The following is an 18,464-nucleotide window of genomic DNA, read 5'->3' on the forward strand; positions in this document are numbered from 1 at the left end:
AACCAGGCTGCTCTCTTCCTCTCCCTCTCCTAGATCCTCACTCTCCATCTCCACATTGCCCGTGCTTCACCTGCTGGGTCCTTCCTCTCTTCCTCAAGGGCTTAAAACTCTCATCCAAGTGTCAGTGATGCTGTCTCCCACACACAGGTGGCCATCAGGTCCATGGCGGGGGATGCCAGAAGGCCTCATACTAACATGGACATGTTAGCAGTTCCCTTTCTCCTACTTCTGTTGACACTACTGTCCTCTCTGCTGGCTCCTTTGCTGCCTCCTGCCCTTAAAACGCATGTGTACCTCACATTTTTCTTCTTGCTCTTTTCTTCTCTTAACTTAGACTCTCCTTTGAAGATTAAGTCCAGCTCTGTGAATAATCTTAAATCTTACAATTTGTATCTAGGTTTCAAACCCAAACATTCAGCTATGGTGGACACTAGCTGACCATCCAGTTTCTCTTCTTCCCTAATTCTATAAACACAGAATCGTGGTTTATTTTTGATTAGCAATGCACAAAGCTAGAAATATTCATTTTTTCTCCTGCAGCCAACCTGAGATATTCAAAATGCATTCCTACTGCCCCACCTTTCTGTCTTTGCTTCCTTTGTTTCCATCTTCTGGCAATATTTCCTCCAAGAATCAAGACAGTGTAACTGTATGAAAGAAGAACTTCACCCAAAGAATTCAGACCGTGGAAACTGCCTGTGAAGTTTTTCTTCCAGGATGTGCCTCAATTTGTTATTCACAAGCTTCATGGTAAGCACCCAAACCTCCAGTACAGATAATTGCAAAAAAGGCTTATGCTTCAAGTTTCTAAATCATTTGATTTTTTTCCATTGCCTTAAGAAATGGTAGATTTCAAGTTAAACTTGATGTATGTGTTTTGGCACTCAGAAGGGAATGTGCTGCTTTAATTTAGCCCAAAAGTACCACAGTTCTAAAGGAAAACTACAAATTACAGAATCATGAACTCACAGGAGGATGTGAAACAGGAACCGACTAAACTCAGGGGGAAAAGAAGTCAAAGCATTTTAGAAATGAAGTTATATTACAAGGGAAAAACGGGAAGATAGGCAACAGCATAAAAAGAATCATACAAATGAAAAATAAATAAAATGGACAAAATAAAACAGAAATAAACACAGGGTGAAGGAAAAGTTAGATATAGTATATAAGCACACACACACACACACACACACACACACACACACACACACACAAATCCAACATACTCATACTTGGAGCCCCAAATGAGAAATCTAAAATGATGAAAAAGAAAAAAGAATTAAATAATTTTAATTCAAAAAGTAAAATTTTTTGAAATAAAGATTTGATTCTACATATTTAAAGAGAATACTGTACATAAGGAAACTATTCTGGCATAGTCAGTACTAACATACATCTTAGTAAAATTATCGTGCTTTATTTTTTTTTTTTGAGCTGGGGGTCTTGCTCTGTTGTTCAGGATGGAGTTTAGCGGTACAGTTATAGCTCATTGCAGTCTTGAACTCCTGGACTCAAGTGATTCTCCTGCTTCAGCCTTCTAAGTAGCTATGACTACAGGTGTGTGGCACCATGCCTGTCTGATTTTTAAATTTTTTTGTAGAAATGGAGTCTTGCTATGTTGTCCAGGCTAGTCTTGAACTTCTGGTCTCAAGTGATCCTCCCACCTTGGCCACTCAAAGCACTTGGACTAGAGTTTTGTGCCACTATACCCGGCCTGTTGTACTTTAAAAACAAAAATTATTTAAAATTTTAAGCAAAAAGGAAAGAAAATCAAGTTGGCAACATACTTCTTGGCAGCAACATTAAGTGGCAGAAGACACTGGGGCCACATTTATAGGACAGAAGAAAGCAAGCAGTGTGAGCTGTTTGATGCCCAGGCTCTTTCGTGTATTAAGGTTACAGACAAACCATCTTAAACATGCAAGAGTTCAGGAAACTTTGCTCAAGTGAACATTTCTCAAGAAAACCACTAGAGGATGAGCTCCAGTTGATCAAAAGATGAATGGGAGTTGGAGATGGGCAAAGGGACAGTCAGGCAGCTGTGTTTATTTAACTGCACATGAAGAAAAAGCAAAAGTAGAGCTACAAGCTATGGAAGAAAGTGTCAATATTCTGTCAAAGCAAAGGCGATTCAATCAACAAAAATGATATAAGGCAGAAAGCAGACCCAATTTATAGGTGCCTTAGCTATTATATACAGGAGTGCAAAGATAATGTTTAAAGTTGACAGGTCAAATACACATATGTATGTGCACGTATGTAAGTATGTATGGAAATAGGATATTACATAAAGACAAACATTTAAAAAGTAACCACTAGATAATAAACTTAACTTTTCTAAATACCAGGAAAGACACTTTTAAATAACAAGCTAAGAAAACATAGTGAAAGACATTTAAAATATTTATATGTAAAAATAGAAACTATAATGTGACAGGACTAAGACCAACCATAGTACAACTATTTAAAGAAAAGGAGCTTCAGATTATCTCTAAAAGGAAAGACTACCTGCTGTATATAAGAGCCATACCTAGAGCAGGTGATTTAGAAGGGTTACAACTAAAAGAGATGGACAGTGGTTTGTCAGGTACACCAAAGAATAAAACAACAATAACAACTTAAACAACTACCCAGAGGTCAGGATCTTGCATCAAACGAGGTAGAATCCAGCCCCAAAAGCATTAAGACGAAGAAAACCATTTTATAAGGCTGATGGCTTCAATTCACAATAGAGTATATTAATCACACTTTTTAATTCTCTGTATTTTATGATGCTTTGACACCCTGTGAGACCGCCCCTCCCAGGGCTAGCCAGCACTGGAGACCACCAGCTACTTCTCTACAAGTCTGCCTCCCACATGTAAGCCCAGACTCAGTCACCTCCTTTCTTGGGCTCTTAACCCCTAAGCCAGTCTTCTCCTGCCCCATTCATCCCAGAACCAGGTACCAGACAGCTCAGGATAGCCCCTACACCTTGGACCTGCTGGAACTGCTCAGACCAGCCCTGACCCTGTTTAGCCTTCCCTCCTGAGGACACCACAGTAAGACCCTTGCTCAGGTTTCCTCCTGCTCCCTCTGCCCTGACAGAGCTGGTGCTTCCCCATGTGGCCCCAAACGCTGCTTCCAGAACTGTAACGAACTTTTTCCTTCATGACAGTCATTTCCATACCTGCATGTCCTACTATACCTTGTTAAAACAAATCCCAGGAACATGTGGAAACAGAAGACATAAGGGGTATGAGTATCTGCACATTAAATTAAAAAGTAGAAACTTTATAAACTACCATGGGACCAAGATAAACACATGAGCATATACGATTATTAAAAGAATGCCATAAGCAGCAGAATAGACTCTCATGTGGAAACAAACAGTTTCTAAATCCTAGACGTCCTGACAACAAAGTTTCACTTTTTGCTGGTCCCATGCATCTACCACGGGTTAGTTGAGATCTGGGCTACATCTTCTCACTCCAGGATTCAGACCGACAGAGCACCCAGTTTTAAAAATTGCCTACTGAGCCATGAGCATCTCCCACTGACAGTCCAATACCCTGGTCTAGAAGTGACATCTCACTTTTGTTAAAATCCATAGCCAGAACCATTTAAGGGTCCCTTCCAACTATGAGGGGCAGTCGGGGCATTCTCCCATGTACCCATAAAGGGGAGCAGGAGAGGTGGACATAGTGGGGGGAACAGTATTGACGACATACCCTGGATGTAAAATTAACATACCTGAAAGAATAGCCTTCATATATCAACAAAAATAGGTAGAGGATATAATGGAAAAAGAATATGCCATTAAAAATTGCAACTAAAATGAAAAAACAGTAAGGAATAAACTTAAAAGAAATGTACACAACGTCATCTATTTGGAAAACTTGTAATATTCCAGAGGGTCAAAAAAGCAGAACTGCACATGTCATGTTCCTAGTTGGGAAACTCAATATCATTATTTCCTCCAAAGCTAGCTTAGAAATTTAACTTGACGTCAATAAAAATTCAGGTTTTCTTTTTCCTTTCTTGGAATCAGACAAGCTGATATTAATGAAAAACACGCAAGAATAACCAGGGAAACTCTGAAAAAGAGGAGCAGAGAGGAGGCAGGAGCACTCCCAGACACTGAAGCCTACTCTGGTCTACAAATAATCAGATGAACAGTGGAATGTAATGGAAAGCCCCACAGAGAGACAAACACATGCCAAACATCAAAAGACAAATGTCTTTCTGGGACCATATTTGCCACTCATGTCACACACCAGAGGTTTATCTTTGCAGCGAGCCAGTTCCCAGGAAAGTCTAGGGAAGAAGCGCGAGCAGAAAGTTTGTTGGGGTGAGGGCAGCAGGGCAGGACAGAAGTGGCGGTGGCCCACAGTGCCACATGGTGATGCCTCTGCTGACCCAGTGGGCAGCACTGAGTAGGGGCAGCACTCCTGAGGTGTTCACACTGTGGCACTGGGGCCAGGTCTTTACACCAGACATAAGACAGTCACTGGTGGGGCGCCCACAGGGAGAACCTTGGGTGAGGTGACTGCCACTGGCCAGGTACAACTCCTGAAGAGGGACTCTGCTGTGAGGCATCAGCTGCCACCACGCTTCACTCAGGCAGGAGCACCTGGGTCCTCCAAGGGATCTGGGCACTGAGCAAACACTGTAATCTCCATTTTTTTCTGTGTGTGTGTGTGCGTGTGCATGTGTGTGTGTGTTCTGCCAGAAACCAATAAAGAAAAAAATTTAGAAGATGAACAACCCAAAAGATATAGCTAGCAAAAGATGCAAACAGAAAGTTCATGGAAAAAGAATTGTAAATTACAAATATACTGTGATATGTCTTACACAGATCAGAATGGCAAAAATACAAAAGTTGGTATCCCCCCATAGGAACCAAGCCTATGGGTAAACAGGCTCGCTTATCTACTTGCTGGTAGAAATACAGAATTATATAATCTCCAAGAATGACAACTGTACAGCATACGTCAAAATTACACATGCATTTGTCCTGTGACCCAGCAATTAAACTAGGAATTTACCCTACAGAAATGCCTCTACACACTAAAATGAGGTATACACAATACTGTCATTATAGCATTGTTTCTAACAGCAAAATAATAGAAACAAGTCAAGTGAACATCTAGAAAAGACTGTTTACACCAGTGAAAACACTTATAATCCTACCTTTGAGTACAAATCAAAAAATGTATATACATACACACATATATAATATAAACATATAATGCTTGCATCTGCATATTCAGATGCTGAATGGGTAACTAAGAAACTAATATGACTGGTGACCAGGCCAGGAAGGGGTGGGGGTAAAAAGGACAGAGAGAAGGATTAAAAAATAATTATCCAGTTTTGTAAGTGTCTAGTATACTTATAAATGTTTTTTATAATTTTAGTCTTCCATACTGCCAGAAATGGAAGATCTTACCTCATTCATTTTTGTCAGCAACAATTTAAAATTCTCTAGCTATTAAAAACACACAAAAAGAACCAGCTGAGACAATGAGCCTTTAAACTAGCTGCCATGTATAAGATTAGTACTAATTAACTTATTTTTATAAAATATGGAGAAGAAAATTAGCTTAAAGCCTGCCTAAACGAACCTTCTAATAGGTCATCATTCACTAGATGCTTGTCCATTTTGAACTGAAATTGTATTACTGATATTGTGTTTAAGAATGTTCGATGTAGGGCACTTAAATTTGGTATTACTTTGTATTCCATTGCCAACAATCAAGGGTAGATGTGCAGTGCATTTTGAAGGATAAGGGATATGTGCCATTCACCCCTGGACCCACGCAAAGTGGCTTTTGTGCACACCATTCTACTGGAACAGCTCTTCCCAAGGCTACTCGTGACTTTGATGTAGATACACCAGAGGTCACTCCTCTGCCCCATTCAATATAGCTGAGCTCTACCTCCTTTCAGATTTGCTCTCTTCTTTCTTCTTCCAAGATGCCTCACTCTCCTAATTATCCTGATGTCACAGGCTACTCTAGTCTTCTTTTTAACAACACTTCCTCCTCCTCCCTTGTTTGCCTCTGATGTTGCCATCCCTCAGTGCCAGATCTGAACCAAATTTTGTTGAGATGTGCTTTTTTTTTTTTTTTTTGAGTTGGAATCTCACTCTGTCGCCCTGACAGGAGTGCAGTGGCCACTCCCGGCCACCGCAGCCTCGACCTGCTGGGCTCCGGTGATCCTTCCACCTCAGCCTTCCAAATAGCTGGAACTACAGGCATGCGCTACCATGCCTGGCTGATTTTTGATTTATTGTAGAGATAAGGTCTCGCCAAGTTGCCCAGGCAGGTCTCGAACCCGCAGGCTCAGGCAATCCACTCACCTCAGCCTCCCAAGGTGCGGGATTACAGGCTGAGCCACCGAGCCTGGCTGTGTTCTTTTTTAAATTTTAAAATTGTGGGGTACAATTCTGGGTTAGGTATACAAATATTCATTGTGCAGTTACCCTTGTTGATGAGGCATGTTTGAAAAAAATTTCTACTTATGATTTAAAACAGCAGTCCCCAACCTTTTTGGCATCAGGGACCAGTTTCATAGAAGACAGTTTTTCCATGGATGGGGGCAGGGGATGTGTAGTCAAACCTCGCGGCTAATGTTCATCTGCATTTGCAGCTGCTCCCCAGCGCTAGCATCACCACCTCAGCTCCACCTCAGATCATCAGGCATTAGATTATCATAAGGAGCACGGAACCTAGATCCTTCAAATGCGCAGTTCACAATAGGGTTTGCACTCCTATGAGAACCTAATTCCGCCACTGATCTGACAGAAGACAATTCTCAGGCAGTAATGTGAATGATGGGGAGTGGCTGTAAAGACAGATGAAGCCTCATTTGCTCATCTGCTGCTCACCTCCTGTTATGTGCCTGGTTTAACAAGTCATGGACCAGTACCAGTCTGTGGCCCAGGGGTTGGGGATGCCGGATTTAAAGGAAAGCAGACTTAAGAGGAAAGCTGAGTTGTGCTGTTATTCCTGTTCTTACTGACTTGAATGCAGGTGTGATATTGGGAGCTGTGGTAATCATCTTGCCAACATGAGGTAATAGGCATGAAGAAGGCCAACAGCTAAGAATAGCTGAGTGAGAAGAAAACAGAGCCTAGATAAGAGTCTGAAAAAATTACTGCCAGCAAACAGCTACCACTTCTTCTTGTCAAAATGTATATATAGCCTTCCCTCATCTATGGAAGATGTATTCTAAGAACCCCAGTGGATGTCTGAAACTGCAGATGGTGCTGAACTCTATACATACAGTATTTTTTTCCCTACATATACATACCTCTGATAATGCTTAACTTATAAATTAGGCACAGTGAGAGATTAACATGATCTAATAATAAAATAGAACAATTATAATAGTATAGAGTGATACTTTAAAAAAAATTCAGCGATAGGATTGTGCTCTGTTGCCTAGGCTGGAGTATAGTGGTATGATAGCTCACTGCAGCCTTGAACTCCTGGGCTCAAGAGATCCCTCCTGCCTCAGCCTCTCCAGTTTCTGGGACTACATTTATGTACCACCATGCCCAGCTGATAAAAAAAAAATTGGGGGCTGGGCATGGTGGCTCAAGCCTGTAATCTCAGCACTTTGGGAGGCTGTGGATTCAAGACCAGTCTGGGCGCCATGGTGAGACCTCGTCTTTACAATAAATCAAAAAATTAGCTGGGCATGGTAGCATGCGCCTGTAGTTCCAGCTACTTGGAAGGTAGAGGTGGAAGGATCGCTGGAGCCCAGCAGATCAACACTGGGGTGGCAGTGAGCATGCCACTGCACTACAGCCTGGGTGATGGAGTGAGACTCCAACAAAAAAACCCCCCAAAATAGGAGAGATAATGTTGTCCAGACTGGTCTTGAGCTCCTAGCCTCATGCTTCAGCCCCCCATAGCACTGGGATTACAAGCATAAGCTACCATGTTGGCCTCTGAGAGTTATTTATTTTTCTTTCTTTGAGAACTTGTACCTTCCCACTTTGTGGCTTCTCTTTGTCATAGCCACAAATTGCCACCATCATTGCTCTTGCACTTTGGGGCCATGATTAAGTGGAACAAAGGTTCCCTCAACATAAGCACTATGATACCATAATTCAATGTGATAACCAAGATGGCTGCTTAGTGACTAATGGGTGTGTAGTGTGCACAGCATGGATACACCAGATGAAGAGATGATTCATGTAGGAGTGCCATGAATCACTACTCAGAACACACAGAGTGACAGTTCATCATACAACTCAGAATGGCTCTCAACTTAAAACTACAAATTGTTTATTTCTAGAATTTTACATTTCATCTTTTTGAATTACAGTTCACTGTGGGTAAAAATGAAAGTATGAAAATGAACTGTGGATAACTGTGGATAAGGTGTGTGTATGTATCTACTGTACATATACAGTATATATGTACATATACACGTATACATATGCATGAACACACATATATGTATACCATCATGTACATACATGTATGTATGTATGTATATTAACATGTATATATACATGTATGTATTATATATATGCACATACATAGCATGTGTGTGTGTCTGCTCTGCAAAGCCCACTATTATGTGAGTTTTCTGTTACTTGCAGCCTGACCCATTCCTACATTAAGTAGTGAAAAAGGGAGAACAATGATAAGACCAAAGTGACATGTAGGAGTACAGGTTCTACCAGGATATGGAGGGTGACAGTGGGAGGACTGCAGGAAGCAGGACGAGCTGTTTGGAGAGATGCCCTGGTGGTCTTGTACAGTATGCTGTGGGGTTTAGGTGTCACCCTGAGGGCAAAGATGAGTCACTGAGACATCTTCAACAGAAATGAGACTTGATGAGTCATTTTTAATTTGGAAAGATAAAGTGCTTGTATTAAAGAATGTCTCTGGCTAAATAGCAGAGACTATATGAGAACTGGGCAAAAGTGGAGGCGGAAAGACTGTCAGGAGAACACTGCAGCAATATGGACGGGAGACAAAGATGGCCTCACCCCGCAGTGGGGAGGGAGAGGCGGAGCTTTGAGAGGGAAGTGCAGGGCAGAAGCCACAGTGCTCAGTGGCTAACAGGACAGAGAAGGGAGGGACAGGAGCCATCCAGGAGCTGCCGACTGGTCATGAACCAGCTGGCTGAATTATGGTAATCCACATCTGGAATACTACTTGGCCCCTAAAAAGAATGAATTGCATATACGTCTGATTTGAGGAGACTTAGTGAAGGACTGTTGAGTGAGAAAAGCAATATGCTGTATTCAGGGCAATCCAATTTGGCAAACAAAGCAAAGTTATCTTTGCCTGGTTCACATCATGGCTCACTGTCCACAGTCAATTCTGCACCACCACCACATATGTCCAACCCCTGCTGTACTGCAAGAGTAAAGCCTGTGTGGCTCTTCCCAGAATTCCCTTCTTGGTATAATCTGGTGACAGCTTCCAGCAAGAGGCGATAGCACAAGATCTAGAATGTGGAAGGCACTTTGCTGTGGAAGCAGCTGGCAGGGGCAGAAGTGAGATCTGCAGTAGAAGCCAGGTAAGCTCCACTGAGATGTGTATGGTGGATGCACCCTCTCGTGAGGCATCGATGACTTACAGTGGATGCCAGTGAAACCTCCCGTGGTTGGCAAGGCTTCTCTGATTTCGCGCACTTGCACTGACTGTGGAACCTTCTAGTTTCCCTTTGTCCTTGGAATACCTAGAGCAGCTTTCTGTCTCCTTAAGCAAATGCTGATAGATACAGGATTTGGTACTAGAAATGGGTCCAGGAAAACAGAAGCACAGATACAGATGAGTTCTCTGACAGCTCAGAAGAACCAACTGACTGATGATTCTGGTGGAAAGTAATGGCACAAGGACTGTGGAGTGGGCTGACCCTTCTTGACTGCACTAGACAGGAACAGAAACAGAGGGGGCTGGGTATTAGTCCTCAGCTCTAGGCACGGGTGTGAAGTCAGAGCCCCCAGGACTTCCCTTAAGGAACATTAGCTCTTACAGCCATGTAATTAGCTCTTTTAATTCCAAAAGCCAGACCTTTTGGCACCGCAAGTTGCTGAATTGTACAAGTTTAATTCACAGCCTTTCTAGATCTCCTGTGAGCATGATGGGCTAATGATCGGGAAAGACTGGGGCTTGGGGAGCTGGATGGGACCCTGAGAACACTTATGCAGTTTTTAACAAATCAGAGGGCTTGAACCTGACACTACCCTGATCCCCTGGGCAAGCTGAAGCAGCCCCCCACTTCCTTGACTGAGCAGCTCCCCACTTCCTTGTCTGAAGACCTGGGAGTGGCCTTGTCTGAGCAGATGTGTTTCAGGGAGATGCCCAAATCACCTTACAAGACTAGCTTGTTTTGTTATCAGATTCATAACTAGGAAGACAGCCTGGGAGGTGACACCATGCACAGCAAAATAATTGCAAAGTTCTTGGCAATGGAAATCCTACAGTAGTGCCTGAGACCACGCCACCAGCAGAAACAAATGCTGAACTCTTTGCTTACGCAGGTCTGGGTACTGTGAGTAGGCAAGGGGAGCCCAGCAGACAGTGGGGAAGGCACTGGATGTCACAACAGAGTCCACGAGGCACAGTGTTCTGGGTCAGGACGCCTTGCCTATTTTCTTCCTTATTCGGGGATTTACCTACTAGTATATATGAACCCAGTACTTTCCTCTCTCTTCCTCATCAAATGCTACTAGGAAGACGAGGAGAGATTGGTTCTTAATTCAGACCTTAAGTCACAGTTTTTCAGAGCTGGATCATGAGCAAACCAGATGACAAATGAACAAAATTCAGGATGGGCTCAAGACTAACGGGATTCTGTCTCCCTGGTTAGTGAGAAGCAGTGGAGGGCCATCTGAGGGCCAGTGGAGGAAGTGTGACAGGCTGTTGCTACTGTTGCTTGCCGGTTTAAATAAGGGTCAAGGGCCAGGGATGGGTGAGGACTTGACAACAGGTGGCCAGTGCTAGAGCTAAATCACTGCTGTCCCCGACTCAGCCTCCCTCCCCTTCCTTCTCCTCTGCAGAATTCAGGAGCAGCCTGCGAGGGTGCTGCCCAGGATATTTTCCTGACATGCTCCAGTTACCACATGAGAAGCATTCACGTGGGTGTGGACAGCAGCAAAAGGAGAAGGTGTCATATTCGGAGGTCACAAACAGCTCCTGGGCGAGCTTCTGGGAATTCATCCTCCGTAGCCCAGTTGGTGATGGTGGCTCTGCCTATGATCCCAGCTGCGTGCAGGACAGCCTGCAAATGAGTTGCTTCAGTGCTTAGTGCAGCAGGCAGCAACAGCAGCAGTGGTGACCCCACTGGCACCCAGAGATTGCGTGTGACTTAGTCACGTGCTTATATCCACAGCTTCCCAACTTCCACCTCCACCTCCACTACCCCACCCTCACTTCCACTTCCCACCCCCACCTTCACTGTCCTGCCCCGCCTTGACCTTCAAGGATATGTCCTAGCTTGCCACCATGGGTTTTCAGGAGTTGGTAATGGCATGGAGAGAAGGTAGAAGGGCTGGGATATCAAGCAGAGAGGAAGGCTTTTGCTTGAAACAAGTGATATATATGTTATGATTGCATTAATGCAACTTGCACATGTGTGTGAATGTAAATGTGCACGTGAAAACAGGAAGAGGAGGCAGGTTGGACCAGGGAAGATAGGAGTTCTTTTTTTTTTTTTTTAGGTGAAAAAACAAAGTTTATTTAAAAGTAAATTAGAGAGAGAAAGAGAAGGGAGAGAGAAGATTTACCTCCCCAAGGTGGGGGAGGGGGCCAAAGCCAGGAAGCGACACCAGAATCTAGCAAGGCAATGGCCCAGGAGGCAGGAGTTCTGAAAGGCAAGGCTGTGCTGGACATCCCGTGGGGAAAGGCTCCCAGCCAGTTGCTGCTATGTGCTATCACCTAACCCCTCATGCCCCTCCAGGAGTGAATCCATTTCTCCAGTTTTTGTCCTCCAGGATGGAAGGACCAAGGAAGTGTAAGGATATGGAGGAAGATCATGAACACTGTGAGGAAGGGCAGATGCTGTGGGCGACAGGCAGTGGCCTCAGTCTTCACCGCACATTTCCTTAAATGAATTAACTTCTAACTTGGATGAAAGTGTCAGTTCTACATATACAATGTGTATGTGTATCCATTTAAAATGTGGCTGTGTATTAAATAGCAAGTCCTAAAATGGCTGAAAGTAGGGTTTTCTACATAAAAGACCTCCAGGCTACGGGTGACACATGCATCCAGTCAGGGAGTTCTGCAAATTAATACATGTGAGCCCAAGGCAGGAGTGCGAGGGAGAAGGTCAGGGAGTGCCAGGCAGGTCCTGGCCACTGCCTTGCCATGACCTTGCTTTGCGACCTTTGGCAATTTCTGCCCCCTCTTTGAGTCCCAGTTTTGGCATCTTTAAGGAGATGCGATTGAGATGATCGCTAATGGATATTCTACATTTTAAGTTCCAAAAGTTAAGAAACAATGTAGGACAGAAGCATCTGCTAGGATTCTGATGTCCAGCTGAAAACCCCAGGAAGAGTGTGACCACCACCAGAAAAAGCTAGACTCTGCACTTGCTGCTGTGACCTGCTCCCCTCGCCCCCTTATTCCCACCACTCCACTGACACCACCCTTGGCACCAGCACTGGTGGCCTGTGCTTTGCCAACCCAAGGGAGCACCTAGTGCTGGCCACTCCTGTCCTGAGCCTTGTTCTTCCTGGCGTCTGGGACACCCCACTCTCTTGAGTTGCCCGCCCTTCATGGTTGCTCTCCTGGCCTCCTCTGCCAGATCCTGCTCTCGCTCATGGCCTCTGCTTGCTGAAGGGCTCCAGTCCCAGGACCACCTCTCTCTTCCATCTCCACTGCCCATCCTGCTGCCTGCTGTAAGCACTGCCTGGTTTTTGTCCTCAGGCCAACTCTTGCCTTGAACATCCAGTTCCTGACTCAACATCTCAACTTGGCTGTCTAAGAGTACCCCGAGTTTAACATGGCCCAAGCAAAGTTCCATGCAGGCATCCCCAAGCCTGCTCTTACTCTCACACCTCACATCAGCAAATCCTTTTAGCTTCACCTTACATGTTCTTGATGTAATCCCTTCTCAAAACCTCTCCCACTGCCAGCTAGGTAAGCACCATCTCCTGCTCAGATGAGTACCAGAGATTCCTGGTGCCCTCCCTTCTTATACTCCATTGTGCCTGACAGCCTGCTCTCCACAGGGTAGCCAGAGTGGCTTTTTGAAAACGCAAATCTTGCCATGCTCCTCTCTTTTGAAACCCCGGGGACATTTTGTCACTTTCCAAATACCTCAAGAGTCCCCTCCATGGCCTCCAGGCCCTCTGCAGTCTGGTCCAGGGCATCAAGTGACTTCACTTTTTCCTCTTTGGGTTCTGGCCACTCTGACCTCTTCTGGCCAGGACTTTCACACCACAGAGCCCTAGCACGTGCCGATCTTTCTGGTTGGATTATTTACTCCCAGAATATCCACACCGCTTTCTTCTTCCCTTCATACACCTTCCCCTGAGAGAGTACCTCATTAGAAAAGTTCTTTCTGACCACTTGATCTACAATGTAGTACTCTGAGATCCAGCAACCCACTTCTAGGTGTAAACCCTAGAGGAATGCTTGTACATCTGCCACATGCACAAGGCGTCCTGTTACAAATGTGTACAGCAGCCCTGTTCATAACAGCAGAAAAAAGAAACAAGTCAAGTGAACAAATACATTTGGTCTATTCAAATTATGGAAGCTATGCAGTGATGAAAAAGCAATTACACTTCATACAATACCACAGGTTACTCTCAGGAACATATTGTTGCAGGAAAAAAGAAAAATTCCTAAAGATTCAGACAGTTTTGACCTTATTGAAAGGAAGTACCTATAAAACCTAGAATAAACTTAGTTTAGTGTAGTCTTTTTTGCCTTTGCATAGTTATTTTTTGCTTAGACTTTATCCCTGGCACACTTTGAATCTAGCACAGGTTAGACATAAATACATTTCCAATAGGCAGGTTTTAGGAAGCATTCAGACATTCTACTGCAGGTCAAGCAACAGTCTACCCCACCCCCTTGGCAAAACTCTATCAGACGCAAGACAAGGACAGAGCCATAGAAATGATAATAGATCACTTTCTGGTCAAGGAGTTTGTGGATTACAAATGTCTGGCAAGTCTCTTGCAGGAAATCCCCTCCTCTTGTCTCCCATCTAGCCTACCACCATGGCAGCAATCATATTACTTAATCCACCTATCTGCCTGCTGTCCATTACCTGGCGTTAGTACCTGTGCTTACCTGCCCCTTTGTGATGACATGGAGCAGACTATCATTCAATCACCTTAATGACCTTCCCCCATCAAAGGGAAAGGTTAAAAGAACTCAACCATGAGCAGTCATTTTGCCATTGCCTTACTGAGCTATGGTATAGTCATGTGCTCTTTGAGCTATGGACCAGGCCATGTTTTCTTAAGTTTTGGCCTCCTGCCCTACCTTGGGGCAGTGAATCTCCTCTTTTTCTCTCTCTCTAATTTACTTTCTAAATAAACTATATTTCCCAATCTAACTTCTGTGCAATTCTTTGCATCTTTCATGTGGCATCGGATTGCACAGCAGACACTCACACCCCCAGCAGACCTGACCTAACATTCTGGAGGCCCTGCTAAGAGAGTGACCCTAACATTTTTGGAGGCCCTGCTGGGATGTAACCCTAACACTTATGTTGAAGTGTGTGATACTAAACAACATATTGACTAGATGTGCAGATACACATGGGAAAATGTAAAAGCATAGCCAGAGAGAGGTGGACACAAACTTCAGGAGGGCACTCATCTCCAAGGGGAGGAAGTGATGGGTTAGGAAGAAACACAAAGGAATTTCAAGGTTAACGACAAATTCCATCCCCCTCTACCTTTTTTAAGCTGGGTAGTTTAAAACTGCATTATTTTTATAATTAATTTTGATAACTATTATTTTGTATCACCTCAGTATTTAACAAAAATGATGAATTAGGGTAGGTTAAGCTGTGGCAATCAGTAGAGTTCCACACCCATCAGTGACTTAAAGACAAAGGCTTTATTCCTTTCTGCACATTGCAGTTCAGGTGGGAGATCAGGCCAGTGATGGTTCCTCTTCACATGCTCATCCAGGGATTCATGTGCCATCTTTAACATGTGTTTTCAAGATTGCCTGGGGTGACAATGGTCCACTCAACCAGAAAGGGGAAGAGCAAAGAGGAGCACCCACTTTTCCTTTACTTCACCACAGTCTCTACTCCACCTTCATCTCTCAGACAGGCTGAGACAGGAAAGGCCCGGAAATGCACGTCACTCTCTCTGAGTTTCACTGTGGGAGTTTAGTGAATGGCCATATTGAAGTGCAAGGGAGTTTGGGAAAAGGGGCCTCATGGCCTGCTCTGGGAGAAGGAGGAATAGACTTTGGTCAATAGCTAGTTGTTCAACCATTCCAAATTACTGGTTAAATAATATGAAAATGTCAATTAAAACCATCACACACACATGTTTAGGAGGGGGAGCCCCCCAAAACCTCATAATTTACTTATAAAAAATTGTTTATTTATTCTTACATATTTGAACTTCAGCCAGCTTCAAAGTAGTCTTCATTTGATGCAATACACATATCGAGATGCTTTTTCCACTGCTCAAAAAGTTTTTGAATGAATCAGTTTTGATGCCTTTTAGTGCTTTGGTTGTTTTTTGTTTCACCTTTTTCACATCGGCAAAATGTTCCCTTTGAGGATTTTTTTCATTTGGGTGAATAGGGAGGGTGGGGCATGGGGGTCATGTTGCTTTTGGCCAAAACCTACTGAACACTCAGTGCACAGTGGGCAGGCTCTTTGTGCAAATCACCCGTCATGATACAGGCAAACACACTGAAAGAATCCCCCCCCCAAAAAAAATTCACTGAAGCCAAATGCAGACTCTCACAACAACACTAGCTAGTATACTGATGCTGATGGGCTGCTAGAACACTTACCTAGCCTGTACTACAAGGGGCCTGCCCTCCAAAAGATAATTCTGGTTTTCTGGGGGTCTCCCTTGCACACACACACATACTACATCTACACATGGACATGCTTATGTATGTATATGAAGAATGGAAATAAGAGTTATCACAACATCCTTGAAATTCTCTCTAAAGAACAGGATCACGAGTGACTTTTATTTTCTCATTTTGTTTGTATTTTTTTCAATGAATTCATACTAATGTTAATACTATCCTCAGGGCTTTAGGTAAGCTACTAAATGCCTGATGGACACACTTTGCCTGTCTAGGAAATTAATTGGCTCCTTTTCAGTTTTTCTTTTTTAATGAATACACACACATCCAAAAACTAAAATAAATTGTGGATTCAAACACTTCAAACAATTGGTTAAGTAACATGGAAAAGTAAAATCAATTTTAGTATTGAATGATGACTAGTTTTTTTTAGCTGAGAGCCAGGGAGTCTGCACAGGGGTCAACATGCCCCATTATTTGCGAGTAAGGAGTGGAGGCTTCCTAGAAGAGGAAGAAGAAGGGCAGTGCAGGGCACAGAACACTTAAAGGCTCAGAGGCTCGCAAGACCACCATCTGCTCAGTGACTTGCACAGAGGTTTCTAGGGCTTGAGAGACTTGGGAGCTGAATGAGGAAAAAAGATTAGAACGCAGTAGCATGCACAAGCTTTATTGGGTTGTTGATGCTTTGACAGGTTTGTATGTGGGTACATAGGGAAGGGGAAGTCCTTCACAGCTGGAGATTGTCCCGGGACTGTGGCAGCCTCGAGGCAGGCAGGTAGATGGTGCCCCTCAGGAGGGAGTCGGAGGGTAAAGAAACTCCTAGAGGAGAGGCAGATGGAAGAGGAGGCTTACATGCTGTGATGGTTAATTGTATGCATCAACTGGACTGGGTCACAGGGTGCTCAGACATTTGATCAAACATTATGCTGGGTATGTTTGTGAGGGCGTCTCTGGAAGAGATTAAATTTGACTTTGATTTGCAAATGGAATAAAGCAGGTCACCCTCCCCAGTGTGGGTGGTCTTATTCAACCCACTGAAGACCTGAGTAGAAGAAAAGGGAACATTTGTCCTCTGCCTTACTGTCATCAAGCTGGCCTTGGGACTCAGACTAGAAGGTACACCATCAGCTCTCGGATTTTCTAGCTTGCTGACTACACATCTTGAGATTTTTCAGCCTCCATAGCTATAAGAGACAATCCTTACAATAGGTTTGTCTCTTTACCCCAGCCTCCATGTAATATATATGTACACGTACACATATGTATACCCGTGTATATGTATATACAGTCGTGTGATGCTTAATAAAAATACCTTCCAAGAAATGTGTCATTAGGTGATTTCGTCATTGTGCGAACATCATAGAGTATTCTTACACAAACTTAGGTGGAGTAGCCTACAACACACCTAGGCCACATGGTGTAGCCCGTTACTCCTAGGTTACAAACCTGTGTAGCATGTCACTGTATTGAATACTATAGGTAGTTGTAGCACAGTGATAAGTATTTGTGTATTTAAACTTAAAAAAGGTACAGTAAAAATATGGTATAAGGGATAAAAAACGCTATACCTGCATAGGGCATTTATCACGAATGGAGCTTGCAGGACTGGGAGTTGCTCAGGGTTAATGTGAAAACCTAGGATATTCTGTACACCAATGTGGACTTTATAAACATTGTACACTTAGGATACGCTAAATTTATAAAAAGCATTTTTCTTTCAATAACAAATTAACCTCAGCTTACTGTGATTTTTTTACTTGATAAGATTTTTAATGTTTTAAACTTTTTGACCCTTTTGTAGCAACACTTGGTTTAAAATACACATTGTCTGGCAGTACAAAAATATTTTATTTAAATCCTTATTCTTTTTTTATAGAGTGATTTGAGTTCTTCAGGGTATATTCCCAGTAGGGGGATAGCGGGGTGATATGGGAGGTCAATATTTAGAGCTTTTAGGAATTGCCACACTGCTTTCCACAGAGGTTGAACTAGTTTACACTCCCACCAACAGTGTAGAAGTGTTCCCTTTTCACCATATCCTCTCCAGCATCTGTTATCTTTTGAGTTATTGATAATGGCCACTCTGACTGGAGTTAGGTGGTATCTCAGATCTCAGTGTAGTTTTAATTTGCATCTCCTTGATGATTGGTGAGGTTGAACATTTCTTCATATGTCTGTTGGCTGCTTGTATGTCTTCTTTTGAGAAGTGTCTGTTCATATCTTTTGCCCACTTTGTAATGAGGTTGTTTGTTTTTTCTTTTCAGCACGTTTGAGTTCCTTGTAGATCCAAGATGTTAGCTATGGGGGGGGCGCAGGGAGGGGAAGGGAGGTGGGATTAACAGTAGTCAATATCTGTCTGGGGATGGGGGGACATCCCTTATCAACAAGGGTGCCTGAATGATGCATATTTGTATACCTAACCCTTAACTGTACCCCACAATTTTAAAATAAAAAATATGTTGAATTATTTAAAAATATAAA

General features: G+C 43.4%; 1 protein-coding gene across 1 annotated transcript in view; it reads right to left on the reverse strand.

Annotated features, from left to right (window-relative positions):
• OTUD7A (OTU deubiquitinase 7A) overlaps positions 1-18,464 on the reverse strand; it is a gene marked incomplete at its 3' end in the record, with an annotated part of 136,242 nt that overhangs the window by 81,503 nt on the left and 36,275 nt on the right. The window lies entirely within an intron of this gene.

Source organism: Carlito syrichta, unplaced genomic scaffold (assembly GCF_000164805.1).
Source record: "Carlito syrichta isolate Samal-C Ts95f unplaced genomic scaffold, Tarsius_syrichta-2.0.1 Scaffold303363, whole genome shotgun sequence".
NCBI classification, from domain to species: Eukaryota; Metazoa; Chordata; class Mammalia; order Primates; family Tarsiidae; genus Carlito; species Carlito syrichta.